The sequence below is a fragment of the Mobula birostris genome, chromosome 10 (genome assembly GCF_030028105.1).
Source record: "Mobula birostris isolate sMobBir1 chromosome 10, sMobBir1.hap1, whole genome shotgun sequence".
In the NCBI taxonomy this organism is placed as follows: domain Eukaryota; kingdom Metazoa; phylum Chordata; class Chondrichthyes; order Myliobatiformes; family Myliobatidae; genus Mobula; species Mobula birostris.
The window spans coordinates 20,491,617-20,507,623 of record NC_092379.1 but is presented as its reverse complement, the minus strand read 5'-3'; the positions used below and the strand labels follow the sequence as shown (position 1 = coordinate 20,507,623).

At 40.1% G+C, this 16,007-nt stretch overlaps 2 long non-coding RNA genes across 2 annotated transcripts in view; both read right to left on the bottom strand.

The window, feature by feature from the left end:
• LOC140203903 (uncharacterized) overlaps window positions 1-2,551 on the bottom strand; it is a 110,417-nt gene extending 107,866 nt beyond the window's left edge. The window contains exon 1 of the long non-coding RNA XR_011887417.1: window positions 2,440-2,551. This is a non-coding gene — a long non-coding RNA (uncharacterized lncRNA). The remainder of the gene's footprint in view (window positions 1-2,439) is intronic.
• Window positions 2,552-12,229: 9,678 nt separating this feature from the next.
• LOC140203902 (uncharacterized) overlaps window positions 12,230-16,007 on the bottom strand; it is a 65,765-nt gene continuing 61,987 nt past the window's right edge. Inside the window, exon 3 of the long non-coding RNA XR_011887415.1 lies at window positions 12,230-12,408. This is a non-coding gene — a long non-coding RNA (uncharacterized lncRNA). The remainder of the gene's footprint in view (window positions 12,409-16,007) is intronic.

The following is a 16,007-nucleotide window of genomic DNA, read 5'->3' as shown; positions in this document are numbered from 1 at the left end:
TCACTGTGTACTGTACCAGCAGTTATGGTCGAAATGACAATAAAAAGTGACGATTTGACTTGAAAGTTTACCTTTATATTTTGGAAGGACTAATCAAAATAGGACATACATGGTAAATGGTACGGTACTGAAGAATCCAGTAGAACAGAGTGATCCAGGAATAATGGTGCATAGTTCCCTGAAGCTAGAATCTCATGTGGATAGGGTGGTGAAGAAAGCTTTTGGTATGCTGGCCTTTATAAATCAGAGCATTGAGTGTAGGAGATGGGATGAAATGTTAAATTGTACAAGGCATTGGTAAGGCCAAATTTGGAGTCTTGTGTACAGTTCTGGTCCCCAAATCACAGAAAAGATGTCAACAAAATGGAGAGGGTCCAGAGAAGAGTTAGTAGAATGTTACCTGGGTTTCCGCACCTGAGTTACAGAGAAAGGTTGGACAAGTTAGGTCTTTATTCTTTGGAGCGTAGAAGGTTGAGGGGGGACTTGATAGAGGTATTTAAAATTATGAGTGGGACAGATAGAGTTGACGTGGATAAGCTTTTTCCATTGAGAGTAGGGGAGATTCAAACAAGAAGACATGAGTTGAGAGTTGGGGGCAAAAGTTTAGGGGTAACACGAAGGGGAACTTCTTCACTCAGAGAGTGGTGGCCGTGTGGAATGAGCTTCCAGTAGAAGTGGTAGGGGCAGGTTCGATATTGTCATTTAAAGAAAAATTGGATAGGTATATGGACAGGAAAGGAAAGGTTTATGGGCTGAGTGCAGGTCGGTGGGACTAGATGAGAGCAAGCGTTCGGCATGGACGAGAAGGGCCGAGATAGCCTGTTTCAGTGCTGTAATTGTTATATGGTTATAGGGTCTTCTGCAAAAGGCCTCACAAGTCCCTTTCATCTCAGATTTTTGGATTTTCTCCCTGTTTAGAAAATACTCCACACATTTATTTCTCCTACCAAAGTGCATGATCATTCATTTTCCTCCATTATATTTCATTGGCCACTTTCTTGCCCATTCTCCAAATCCGTCTGTCCTTCTGCATCATACCAGTTTCCTCAACACTACCTGTTCCTCCACCAGTCTTTGTATCATCTGCAAACTTGGCAACAAAGCCATCTGTTTCATTATCTAAATCATTTATACACAGCATAAAAAATGTGGGCCCAACACTGCCCCTGCGGAACACCACTAGTCACTGGCAGCCAACCAGCCAAGGATCCTTCTATTCCCACTCGCTGACTTCTTCCAATCAGCCAATGCTCCACCCATCCTAGTAACGTTCCTGAAATACCATGGGCTCTTAACTTGCTAAGCAGCCTTATGTGTGGCACCTTGTCAAAGGCCTTCTGAAAGTCCAAATATACAACATCCACTACATCCCCTTTATCGATCCTACTTGTAATCTCCTCAAAGAATTCCAACAGGTTCATCAGGCAGGGTTTTACCTGATGGAAACAGCGCTGACTTTATCCTGTCTTGTCCTGGGTCACCGAGTACTCCGTCACCTCGTCCTTAACAATTGACTCGAACATCTTCCCAACCATTGAGGTCAGTCTAACTTCTCTATAATTTCCTTTCAGCTGCCTTCCTCCTTTCTTAAAGAGTGGAGTGACATTTGCAATTTTCCAGTCCTCTGGTACCATGCCAGAGTCCAATGATTTTGAAAGGATCATTTCCACTGTCACCACAATCTCTAATGCTCCCTCTTTCAGAACGCTAGGGTGCTGTTTCTCTGGTCTGGGTGACTTATGATCTTTTAGGTCTTCAGCCTTCTCCCTTCTAATAGTAACAGCACCCACTTCTCTTCCTTCCCACACTACAACATCAGGCATGCTGCTAGTGCCTTCCACAGTGAAGACTGATGCAAAATATTCATTTAATTCATCTGCCATCTCCTTGTTCCCCATTTATTATTTCTCCTGCCTCATTTCGTAGCGGTCCTATATCCACTCTCATTTCTCTTTTAATTTCTACATACTACAAAAAGCTTTCGCTATCCACTTTGATATTACTGTTAGCTTGCTTTTATATTTTATCTTTTCCCTTCTAATGATTCTTTTCGTTGTTCTCTGTAGGTTTTTAAAAACTTCTCAATCCTCTGTCTTCCCAATCATTTCGCTTTGTTGTATGCCCTCTCTTTTGTTTTTACATCAGCTTTGAATTCCCTCGTCAGCCACAGTTGTACTATTTTACCATTTGAGTATTTCTTCATATTTGGAATACACATGTCCTGCACCTTCCTCATTTTTCCCCAGAGACACATGGCATTGCTGCTCTGCTGACATCCCTGCTCGCAGCTCCTTCCAATTTACTTTGGTGAACTCCTCATACCACTGTAATTTCGCTTACTCCACTGAAATATTGCTATGTCAAACATTACTTTCTCCCTATCCAATTTCAAGTTGATCTCAATCACATTGTTATCACTAGTTCCTAAGGGTTCTTTACCTTAAACTCCCTGATCACCTCCGGTTCAGAATCAGAATCAGAATCGGGTTTGTTATCACCAGTATGTGACGTGAAACTTGTTATCTTCACAGCAGCAGTTCAATGCAATACATAATCTAGCAGAGAGAGAAAAAAATATAATAATAAATAAAATAAAACATAATAAACAAACAAGTAAATCAATTACGTATATTGAATAGATTATTAAAAAATGTGCAAAAACAAAAATACTGTATATGAAAAACGTGAGGTAGTGTCCAAAGCTTCAACGTCCATTTAGGAATCGGATGGCAGAGTGGAAGAAGCTGTTCCTGATCGCTGAGTGTGTGCCTTCAGGCTTCTGTATCTCCTACCTGATGACAGCTGCTCCGGCCTATGGTCAGGCCACACTTAGATCCCCTGCAGTTCGCCTACCAGCCCTGACTAGGAGTTGAGGATGCCATCGTCTACCTGCTGAACCGTGTCTACGCCCACCTGGACAAGCCAGCGAGCACTGTGAGGGTCATGTTTTTTGACTTCTCCAGTGCGTTCAACACCATCTGCCCTGCTCTGCTGGGGGAGAAGCTGACAGCGATGCAGGTGGATGCTTCCCTGGTATCATGGATTCTTGATTAGCTGACTGGCAGACCACAGTACGTGTGCTTGCAACAACGTGTGTCCGACAGAGTGATCAGCAGCACTGGGGCTCCACAGGGGACTGTCTTGTCTCCCTTTCTCTTCACCATTTATACCTCGGACTTCAACTACCGCACAGAGTCTTGTCATCTTCAGAAGTTTTCAGATGACTCTGCCATAGTTGGATGCATCCGCAAGGGAGATGAGGTTGAGTACAGGTCTACGGTAGGAAACTTTGTCACAAGGAGTGAGCAGAATTATCTGCAGCTTAATGTGAAAAAGACTAAGGAGCTGGTGGCAGACCTGAGGTGAGCTAAGGTACTGGTGACCCCTGTTTCCATCCAGGGGGTCAGAGTGAACATGGTGGAGGATTACAAATACCTGGGGATATGAATTGACAATAAACTGGACCGGTCTAAGAACACTGAGGCTGTCTACAAGAAGGGTCAGAGCCGTCTCTATTTCCTGAGGAGACTGAGGTCCTTTAACATCTGCCGGACTTTGCTGAGGATGTTCTACGAGTCTGTGGTGGCCAGTGCTATCATGTTTGCTGTTGTGTGCTGGGGCAGCAGGCTGAGGGTAGCAGACACCAACAGAATCAACAAACTCTTTCGTAAGGCCAGTGATGTTGTGGGGATGGAACTGGACTCTCTCACAGTGGTGTCTGAAAAGAGGATGCTGTCTAAGTTGCATGCTATCTTGGTCAATGTCTCCCATCCACTGCATAATGTTCTGGGTGGGCACAGGAGTACATTCAGCCAGAGACTCATTCCTCCGAGATGCAGCACAGAGCATCACAGGAAGTCATTCCTGCCTGTGGCCATCAAACTTTACTACTCCTCCCTTGGAGGGTTAGACACCCTGAGCCGATAGGCTGGTCCTGGACATTTAATAATTTACTGGCATAATTTACATATTACTATTTAACTATTTATGGTTCTATTACTATTTATTATTTATGGTGCATCTGTAATGAAAACCAGTTTCCCCCGGGATCAGTAAAGTATGACTGTGACTATGACAATGACTATGACTCTGATCACAGTGAGAAAAGTGCAAGCCCTGGGTGCTGGAGGTCTTTAATAATGGACGCTGCCTTCCTGAGACACCACGAAAGAACTACAGAAGTTTTTGCAAACACGAGGAAATCTGCAGATGCTGGAAATTCAAGCAACACACACAAAAAATGCTGGTGAACGCAGCAGACCAGGCAGCATCAATAGGAAAAGGTACAGTCGACGTTTCGGGCTGAGACCCTTCATCAGGACTAACTGAAAGAAGAGACAGTGAGAGATTTGAAAGTGGGAGGGGGAGGGGCAGATCCGAAATGATAGGAGAAGACAGGAGGGGGAGGGATTGAGCTAAGAGCTGGAACGTTGATTGGCAAAAGGGATACGAGGCTGGAGAAGGGAGAGGATCAGGGGACGGGAGGCCTAGGGAGAAAGAAAGGGGGAGGGGAGCCCAGAGGATGGGCAAGGCTGTCCACCAGAGAAAGCAGGATCTCCCAGTGGCCACACATTTTAATTCCACATCCCATTCTCATTCTGATATGTCTATCCACGGCCTCCTTTACTGTCAAGATGAAGCCACACTCAGGTTGGAGGAATAACACCTTATATTCCATCTGGGTAGCTTCCAACCTGATGGCATGAACATTGACTTCTCTAACTTCCGTTAATGCCCCACCTCCATCCCTTATTTGTTTGTTTGTTTATTTATTACTTATTTTTTTCCTCTCTCTTTTTTCTCCCTCTGTCCCTCTCACTATAACTCCTTGCCCTCAGATAAATTCAACCTCAGATACCTGCTTGTGCATGAATGTGGTCCAGAGTCACTGGGAATTAACATTTGTTTTGTGTGCATGGAGTGTGGATGTGAAGATGGAGGTATTTGAAAATTATATGTCATTCAAAGGGAGCATTCTAAATAACATTGTAACTACAGCATTGTCCTGCTGTTACGTTTCATATTTAGCATATAAAAATGTCATGTAATATTGGGTCAGGCAGGCCTCTTCTTCCAAGAGTGTCTGGAGTATGATCTCCGCTGCTTGTTTTGCTGAATAAAGACTTCTATCACCACCAGCTTCACTGTCTCTCTGGTGACTTCGTTCACAGTAACAACAAGGGCTTTACCTGTGATGATCTAGTCTGTATCCATGCATTTTTGTAGGCTTTTCTATTCAAGGGTGTTTCCATACCAGTCCGTGACACAACCCACACACTCATCCCACTGGTTCCCGTCCCCACTACTCCCCTCTGCCCTCCACACCTCCCTCCCTTTAGTTCATGCTCCACCTTCCTCTCCCATCAGATTCCATTATCTTCAGCCTTTTGCCACTATTCCATTCCCCATCCGCCTGTACACCCGCTCACCTGGCGGCCCCTATCACCTGACAGCACCTGCTCTACCCCTTCCCTCGCCTCTTTACCCCGGTCACCTCCCCTCTGTCTTTCAGTCCACATGAAAGGTCTCAATCCTACTTCGTCTCCAGTTCCACTCGAGATAGAGCTTATTCTACGCGCAAGGGCGTTTGGGTATCTAAAGTCTCCATTTCAGTATTTGGAAGACGATCGCAACTGCCATGAAACATCGTTTTCTTTTTTCAAAACATCACAACATGTGACCATCAAATGGGAAGTTCGCTCCCAATGTTCACCGAGGCTTCAGAGATACCGTACGGAAATAATAATTTATACGGCAATGACCGGTAAACATCACCATTCAGCGCAGGCGTAAAGCTGCTACGCTTTTGTTCCAAAAGTTTTAGGTGGTTAATCATAAAATTTATAACCTCCAAAATTTTCCTGCTTTGGTGATCCATCTACTTTAATTTTGTGAACCAAATGGATCTTTCCGAAATTTTTTCATACGATTCGATCTTCGCAAGTTTTAAAAAAAACTTGACCAATGGTAGAGCAAGTGGTATGACGGCCATGCGCGCAAACCAATGGGTGGGAACATGCGGACCTCCAAGCAACCAATAGCGACAGGCGGTCTGCATGTTTCTCTAATCCCGTGAAAGATGGGTGGGAAGACCGTCGGTCCTTTTAACCAATGGCGGCAAGGATAGAAACCGGAAGGTGGGACGTCTGGTTCACTAAATCTTCCTGATATTTACTTTGTTTATTCCCTTCTCATAATTCTTCTTTCGGCAAACAGCCTATGGTGGGAATGGCCTGTGTATGTTTACATCCCGACACTCTCGCAAACATCCTTTTTAAGGTGCATTGCCGCCCCTTCTGAACTGGACTATGGGTCAACGTGTCATGACCCACATATTTATATTTGACCCCATATTTATATATCATTTTATATAAAAAGATCTGTGCTCTGAAGTAACAGAACTATAATTTTAAGCAATAATCCTCTGATCCTTTCTGCAAAATGCTGTTAATGTTAAATCGTATTGAGATAACTTTTAAATCGTCCATCCCTTCTTGATTATGTCTTGTTGATTACAATATTCACACCTCCCATTGTTACGTTTCTTTATGAAAAACAATGTACTTTAACCCTGTGTGCCCAAACCTCAGTCTCGATATTATCACTCCTCCCTCCTACTCTTTCGTGCATTCCTAAACTACCCCACTTCTCTCTGGATACGATTTTAAGTTGAAATAAGGTTTGTATTATCCCACATACAACCTCTGGTTTTCCCACTTAATGTAAATCTTTTAGACTCCGGATTGTTGTGCTTGAATCAGACAATATTACAACTCGCATGCTCTCACTTTCTCCACCCACTGCAAAGCCAATAGTCCAGCTGTCATTTCACCTGCATCCACTGAGAAATCATCGTTTATCCTCACCTGCTTTTTCATGTTAAAATCAGGCACTACCAATCCTACCCCTAATCTACCACAGTATTACCTTTTTTGAAACATCTGTGTAAATTCGTAAATATCCATAATTAATATTATTTACATAACATTCAACTATATCTTGATTTATGTTGACTTCTCTACTTTTCCATCTCTTTCTGAATAATTTAGGATCCACCTCTGGTGCTTCACACAGTCATGGAGACAGCCCAGGAAAAGGCAGTGTATCACTTGGGGCCTTGTTACTAATTCCTGGCCTTTTTGCTTTCCCTTCAATAGTCCGTGCAAAATTTCTGAATTTCCTTCTTTCCTTTTCCCAGCATCGATCTAAAAGCTGTTTACTTGGATGATTTTCTCCAGGCCCTTGTACGTTTACCTAATATGTTAACACAAGCTGTGATCTTCTCAGTTCCAGAGGTGTCTCTCCCAACTCCACCTCCATTGCCACCACTGGTGTTGTCCTCATTGCCCCACTGATTAACCTTACTTTCTTACTTTTGGTTATTATTTCTTTAATAAATATTGACCATGTGAGTTTTTTATCAAACCAAATTCCTAAAAATTTAGAAGTATCTATCTGCAGTTTCTAATTTTAATCGATAATCAGTTAAATAGAGAGATAAGGCTGAGGGTTGAGTTGTTGGCTTACAAGCAAAGGCAGTGTTTGTGAGACTGCTAGCAAGCAGAGGCTGATGACAGGGCAAAACTGCAGTCAATGGGATGAGTTGCAATGCAAAAGGGGGACAAAAATCAAAAACAGGTGATGAATACTGGACTGAAAGTGTTATCTTTAAATTCAGACAGTATACAGAATGAGATAGATTAACTTGTAGCACAGCTACAGATTGGCATGTATGACAGTGTGGGCATCACTGAATTGTGGCTGAAAGAAGATTATAGTTGGGAGCTTGATATCCAGGGATACACATTGTATCGAAAGGACAGGTCGGTTGGCAGAAGGCGTGATATGGCTGTGTTGGCAAAAAATTAAATGAAATCATTAGAAAGAGGTGACATAGGATGGGAAGGTGTAGAATAATTCTGGGTATACCTAGGAGTATTATAGTTAAGGGTGATGAAATGAGAGTACGGATCCGTACATGGAACTATGATGTTATAGCCATTACTGAAATTTGGTTGAGAGAGGGGCGGGAATGGGTGATTAATGTACCAGGTTTTTGAAGTTTTAGAAAAGATAGAGGAGGAGATAAAGAGGGGGTGTGTTGCATTAATAGTCAGGGACAATATCACAGCTGCACTCAGAGGAGACATAATGGAGAGGTGAGAAACTGAGTCCATTTGAGTGAAACTCAGGAACAGGCAGGGTGCAATCACAGTGATGGGATTGAACTAGGGGACACAGCCTCAAGATTTGGGGGAGTAGATTTAGGATGGAAATGAGGAGGAACTGTTTATCCCAGAGAGTGATGAATCTCTGTGAATTCAATGCCCAATGAAGCAGTGGAGGCTACCTCAGTCGATATATTTAAGACAAGGTTGGATAGATTTTTGCATAGTTGTGGAATTAAGGGTCATGGGGAAAAGGCAGGTAGGTGGAGATGAGTCCATGGCCAGACCAGCCATGATCTTATTGAATGGCAGAGCAGGCTCGAAGGGCCAGATGGCCTACTCCCATATATTTCTAATCCTGGGAAATCCATTCCCGCTATTTTATCTTTGTTGGCTCAGTTTAGAAATTTTGCTGGTTATAAATTGAACCTTAATAAGAGTGAATTATTTCCCCTAAATATGCAGGTTCCTATTTATGGATGTTTACCATTTAAATTGGTGACCGACTTTTTTTTTTACATATTCAGGCATTAAAATTATGAAAAAAGTATAAGGATTTATTTAAGGCTAATTTTTTTACCTTTAATTGATCAGATTAAGCTTTTGTTTACTAAATGGTCACCAATGTCTCTGTCATTGATCGGTCGGATCAATGCTATAAAGATGATTATTTTGCCTAAATTTTAATATTTATTTCAAGTGGTGCCAATCTTTATTCGGAAATTCTTTTTTGATAATGTTGATTCCAAAATTTCTTCATATATATGGCAGAACAAAAATCCTAGGCTTGGTAAAAGACATTTACAGAAATCTAAAAAGGAGCGGGGTTTAGCTTTGCCAAATTTTAGATTTTACTGTTGGGCAATTAATATTCGATATTTAAAATTTTGGTTAGCGGACTTGGACGTAACTTCAAGTCCACGTTGGGTAAATCTTGAACGTAATTCTTTACAAGGGTTTCACTGGGTTCTATTTTAGGGACTTTGCTTCCCTTTACTCTTTTTAAATTGTATTAACAAATGAATAACCCAATAGTAAAACAAAAATGAAGCCACACTCAGGTTGGAGGAACAACACCTTATATTCCGTCTGGGTAGCCTCCAACCTGATGGCATGAACATCGACTGCTCTAACTACCGCTAATGCCCCACCTCCCCCTCGTACCCCATCCGTTATTTATTTTTATACACACATTCTTTCTCTCACTCTCCTTTTTCTCCCTCTGTCCCTCTGACTATACCCCTTGCCCATCCTCTGGTTCCCACCCCCTCACTTGCCTTTCTCCCGGGACCTCCTGTCCCATGATCCTCTCACATTCCCTTTGCCAATCACCTGTCCAGCTGTTGGCTCCATCCCTCCCCCTCCTGTCTTCTCCTATCATTTTGGATCCCCCCCCTCCCCCTTTCAAATCTCTTACTAACTCTTCCTTCAGTTAGTCCTGACGAAGGGTCTCGGACTGAAACGTCGACTGTACCTCTTCCTAGAGATGCTGCCTGGCCTGCTGTGTTCACCAGCAACTTTGAGGAGTGTTGCTTGAGTAAAACATACTTGACGTATATGGTTTCAATTTCAAATATTTTTTGGGTTCAATCAATTTATTTTAGCAAGTCCTATTATCTCTAATTTCTTCTTTCAACCCTCTATTGTGGATCAAGCATATCTGGCATGGAAAACTAAAGGTATAGTATGATTTTGTGATCTACCTTTGGATAATTGTTTCATGTCCTTTGAACAATTATCTAATAAATATAAATTGCCTAGATCCCTTTTTTTTTTAAGATATTTACAGATTAGAAGTTTTATAAATACTGCTTCTCCTAACTTCCCAAATTTATATTCAACGGATATTTTGGAAAAAATTTTAGATTTAAATCCTTTTCAGAAAGGTGTAATAGCAATTATTTATAATATAATTAAGAAAACATGTCCAGATGTATCTAATAAAGTTGAGACTGTTTGGGAAAGGGAACTTAAGATTAAAAAATGGGAAAAAATTCTTCCATTAGTTAACTCATCCTCTATATGTGCTAAACATGCTTTGATACAGTTTAAAGTAGTGCATCGCACTCATATGTCTCAGGATAAATTAGCGTTATTATTCTCATAAAAATGCTGTATGTGATAGATATCACTTTGAGGTAGCTTCTTTAATTCATATGTTTTGGTCATGTCCTTTCTTGAAAAAATATTGGAAAGATATTTTGATACTGTTTTAACTGCTCTTTTTTTATCAATAATAATCAAAAACAAAGTGTTAAAGCTTTTTTTTATGGAAAAAAGAAAAAGAAAAAAAGAACCCCTACTAACTAAAGCAGAGAAAAACCGCTAATAACTAAAAAAAATACCCATTTGGAGCACAGATCCGGAGTTATACGCCGTACAAGCTCCCATAAAAAAGACATCAAACCGCCAACCAAATCCATATACCCAAGCATCAGAAAAGGACCATCTTTATTAACTCAAGTCAAATGATAATAATGGGCAAAATACCCCACCTTTTCTCGAAGTCCAATCTAGGATCAAAAGTTCGACTTCTAATTTTTTACAAACGAGGACATAACATCACCTGAGAGAACCATTGTCTCAAAGTGGGAGCAGAGGCATCTTTCCATTTTAATAAAATAGCCCTTCCAGCCAATAATGTGACAAATGCAATTACGTATTGGTCAGATATAGAAATACTGTGAATATGTTGAGGAATTATACCAAACAAAACTGTCAATTTATTAGGTTGTAAATTGATTTTCAAAGCTTTAGAAATTGTAGAAAAAATAGATTTCCAAAATTGTTTCAATACAGAACACGACCAAAACATATGTGTCAATGTAGCTATCTCAGTTTTACATCTATCATCTCCTTTGTCAAATAATAACGATGTACAATTTTAAATTGAATTAGAGAATGACTGGCACAAATCGAAGAAGAGTTAACCAGCTTCAAAATTCGCAACCAATCCTCTGTTATTAAGGTCATATTAAGCGCTCTTTACCAATCTTGCTTAATCTTAAGTAAAGGATAATTATCCTGTTGTAATAGTAAATTATAAATTTTCCCTATAAAACCTTTCACTAAAGGGTTCATTTTTAAAATACTGTCTAACAGGTCAGAGTCTTGTATATATGGAAAATTACTTAAATATTCTTGTAAGAAATGTCTGACCTGAAGATATTGCAAAAAATGTGAATATGAGAGAGAGTATTTAGTTACTAATTCCTCAAAGGACATCAATCGACCTTTTTGAAACAAGTCCATAAAGGAAAAACTTCCTTTATTCCTCCAAAAAGAAAAGGTTGGATCACTAAGTGAAGGTTTAAATAAATAGTTTTGATAAATTAAACTAAGAAGGTTGATTTTTTTAAGATTAAAAAAACTTACAAAACTGGTACCAAATTCGTAATGATTGATTAATCATAGGATTTATATTTAGAATAGAAATTTTGGCTAATTGTACAGGTAAAGGAGCTCCTAATAACAAAGTTAAATAAAATTGTTTCAAAATTTTCAATTCCAAGTCACCCAACATGGTCGTTCCTTTTTATCCGTCCAATATAACCAAGAACACTCATAACGTATATTAACCACCCAATAATACCTTCTTAAATTAGGCAAAGTAAGACCTCCATCCTTTTTTAATTTTTGTAAATGACATTTTCCAATTCTTGGTCTTTTATTATTCCAAACAAAAGATGAAATAATAGAGTCAACCTGATCAAAAAACTTCTTAGTTAAAAAAAAGGAATATTTTGAAATACATACAAAAATGTTGGTAAAATCATCATTTTAACTGCATGAATTCGACCTGCTAACGAAAGTGTAAGTGGATTCCATCTAGAAAAAAATTGTTTCATAAAATCCACTGAGGGAACTAAATTAGCCCTATAAAGGTCTCCATCATTTTTAGTGATGATAATACCTAAATATTTAAAAGAATCCGTAACTTTTAGAGAAATGTCATCATATATAGAAGCAGAATCATTTAAAGGAAATAATTCACTTTTATGCATGTTTAATTTATATCCTCTAAACAATCCAAATACATATAATAATTTCAATAAGCTGGGAATAGATTCTTCGGGATTCGAAACATAAACCAAAGATCATCCGCATAAAGGGAGATCTTATGAACAGTCCCATTTATAGAAATTCCTTCAATATTTTTAGCTTCACGAAGTGCAGTAGCCGAAGGTTCCAACATCAAATTAAATAACAGAGGACTTAACGGAAATCCTTGTCTCGTCCCCTGGGAAAGTTGGAAAAAGGGGGATTTACAGTTATTAGTAATAACGGTGGCAATAGGGCTTTTATATATCAATCTAATTCATTTATTAAAATTAGTACCAAAGCTAAATATCTCTAAAACTTGAAATAGATATTTCCATTCAACTCTATCAAATGCCTTTACAGCATGTAGAGAAAGAACACATTGGGAGTCTTAGAGAGGGATGAGTATATAATATTTAACAATCTCCGAGTGTTAGAAAAAGAATAACGGCCTTGTATAGAACTACTTTGATCCTGAGAAATAATTTTAGCTAGTATATTCTCCATCCGATTAGCCAGTATTTTTGAAAGAATTTTGGCATCCACATTTAATAGTGAAATAGGTCTATATGAAGCACAATCAGTAGGGTCTTCATCTTTCTTAAGAGTTCAAGAAATAGAAGCTTCATAAAATGGGGAAGGTAACTCTCCTAACAGAAAAGAATCTTTAAGCATTTCCAACATATAAGGAGTAAGCAAATGTCAATTTCTTTAATAAAATCCTGCAGTAAAACCATCCAATTCAGGAGCTTTACCAGATTGCATTGAAAGAATAGCTTTCTGAATTTCTCTTTCAGTAAAAGGAGCATCAAGAATTTGCTGATCTTCAACAGATATTCTAGGAAAATCAATCTTTTGTAAAAAGGCATACATATTAGAAGGGTCAACTTGAAACTGAGAGTTATAGAGCTCACTGTAATAGTCTAAAAAATTTTATTAATACCTTCATAATTACAAGCTAAACTACCATCTCCCTTACGAATTTTTAAAATTTGTCTTTTTGCTCTAACTGCTTTAAGTTCAGATTCTAATAGCTTGTTACTTCTACCTCCAAACATATAAAATTAACTTTCTAATTTAAGCAAATTTCTTTCAACAGGATAAGTTAATAGTAAATTATAGTGATTGAAGTTCAACTCTTTGTTTATGTCCTCGTTGTTCACGGGAATGGTACCTGATAGCGTTCTTTGAGGAGGTGACCAGGCATATAGATGAGGGTAGTGCAGTGGATGTGATCTACATGGATATTAATAAGGCATTTGACAATGTTCCACACGGTAGGCTTATTCAGAAAGTCAGAAGGCATGGGATCCAGGGAAGTTTGGCCAGGTGGATTCAGAATTGATTTGCCTGCAGAAGGCAGAGAGTCGTGGTGGAGGGAGTACATTCAGATTGGAGGATTGTGACTAGTGGTGTCCCACAAGGATCTGTTCTGGGACCTCTATTTTTTGTGATTTTTATTAACGACCTGGATGTGGGGGTAGAAGGGTGGGTTGGCAAGTTTGCAGATGACACAAAGGTTGGTGGTGTTGTAGATCGTGTAGAGGATTGTCAAAGATTGCAGAGAGAAATTTATAGGATGCAGAAGTGGGCTGAGAAGTGGCAGATGGAATTCAACCCGGAGAAGTGTGAGGTGCTACACTTTGGAAGGACAAACTCCAAGGCAGAGTACAAAGTAAATGGTTGGATAATTGGTAAGTGTGGAGGAGCAGAGGGATTTGGAGGTACATGTCCACAGATCCCTGAAGGTTGCCTCACAGGTGGATAGGGTAGTTAAGAAAGCTTATGGTGTGTTAGCTTTCATAAGTCGAGGGATAGAGTTTAAGAGTCGCGATGTAATGATGCAGCTCTATAAAACTCTGGTTAGGCCACACTTGGAGTACTGTGTCCAGTTCTGGTCGCCTCACTATAGGAAGGATGTGGAAGCATTGGAAAGGGTAGAGAGGAGATTTACCAGGATGCTGCCTGGTTTAGAGAGTATGCATTATGATCAGAGTTTAAGGGAGCTAGGGCAGGAGGAGGATGAGAGGAGACATGATAGAGGTGTACAAGATAATAAGAGGAATAGACAGAGTAACTGCCAGCGCCTCTTCCCCAGGGCACCACTGTTCAATACAAGAGGACATGGCTTTAAGGTAAACGGTGGGAAGTTCAAGGGGGATATTAGAGGAAGGTTTTTTTACTCAGAGTGGTTGGTGCATGGAATGCACTGCCTGAGTCAGTGGCGGAGGCAGATTCACTAGTGAAGTTTAAGAGACTACTGGACAGGTATATGGAGGAATTTAAGCTGGGGGCTTATATGGGAGGCAGGGTTTGAGGGTCGGCACAACATTGTGGGCCGAAGGGCCTGTACTGTGTTGTACTATTCTATGTTCTATGTTAAATCAACATTAGGAGAAACTGCATAAGAATTATCCAGATCCTTAATTAGTTTGGAAATTCTATCTAAATCTATTTTTGTCTGTTTCTTGAGTTTAGCCAAATAAGATATTATCCGACCTTCGCAAATGTGCTTTGAGTGTATCCCATAAAATCAATTTTGAGACATCTCCCGTAATATTAAAAAGGAACAAAGCTTTTATCTGAATCTCTATAAATTTAACAAAGTCCGAACTTTATACTAAATTTTCTGGAAAGCGGCAAGGCAAGTTTACATTACTAACATCATTTAACTCAAAAGTGAAGCTTAAAGGCGCATGATCCGAGACTGCAATAGCATCGTCTTCACATTTCTGGACTTTGGACAAAAATCGGAAATCAGCTATAAAATAATCAATTCTCGAATATTTATTATGAACATGCGAATAAAAAGAAAAATCTGTCATTAGCATGTAAATTTCTCCAGATTTCTATCAAACCATAATCAATTAAAAAGGAATTAATAAGCGTTGCCGAACGACTCGGAAGCTGCTGATTGGTTGAACTCTTGTCAATCAAAGGGTTTAAACAACAGTTGAAGTCACCTCCCATCAGCAGCATATATTCATTTAAGTCTGGTAATAAACCAAATACATTTTTAAAAAAAGGATCATCTACATTAGGTCCGTATAGATTGACCAGAACAATTTTTCTATTACAAATTGTTTCTTTAATAATTAAAAATCTACCATTGATATCAGAGACGATATCTTCTTGGATAAATAAAATATTAAATTTAAAAAAAATAGATACTCCCTGAAGCACCTTCAATTCCTCCAAAACACTGAGGTTTGGTAAAATACTGAAAGGCTTTTATTCGCTGTACAAAACGACCTCCACAGTGAGTGTCTGCCCCCGGACTGAGGGGGAGGGGCAAGGCGAACACCTTTATACAGGACTCTGTGGGAGGAGCCATAGGGGCAGTCAGCAGAGGTGTGTGTCCAGACAGGTAACCGAGTTACAACATATATACATGGTTTACCACATTCACCCCTCCTTTTTTTAAAAAGAGTCCCGTGGGGTGAAGTGACTTGAAAATATCCGCAAGAAGTATATTTACAGGTCAAGTCTATCAGGCGGTCGAGTCTGTCGCTCTGATCTACGCAGCACCGGTGGTGATTGCACTGGTGACGGCAGTTGTGCTGGCTCCGGCCTGACTTCAGGTGCCAGCACGTTAGGCGTCGGTAATCCCTCGTGCGTGTGCGTCGCGCCCGGTATGGGAGTGTCGTGTGATGTCTGTATAGGGTTTGGGGTGCACGGTGTCTCGTAGGTACATACATTGGTGGGTACGGGGTCAATAGTCACCACGGAGTGTTCAGGGTAGGGGCCCGGAGCTCCTGCGGGCGCCAGGTCGCGGATGGAGACCATGTCCTCCCGCCC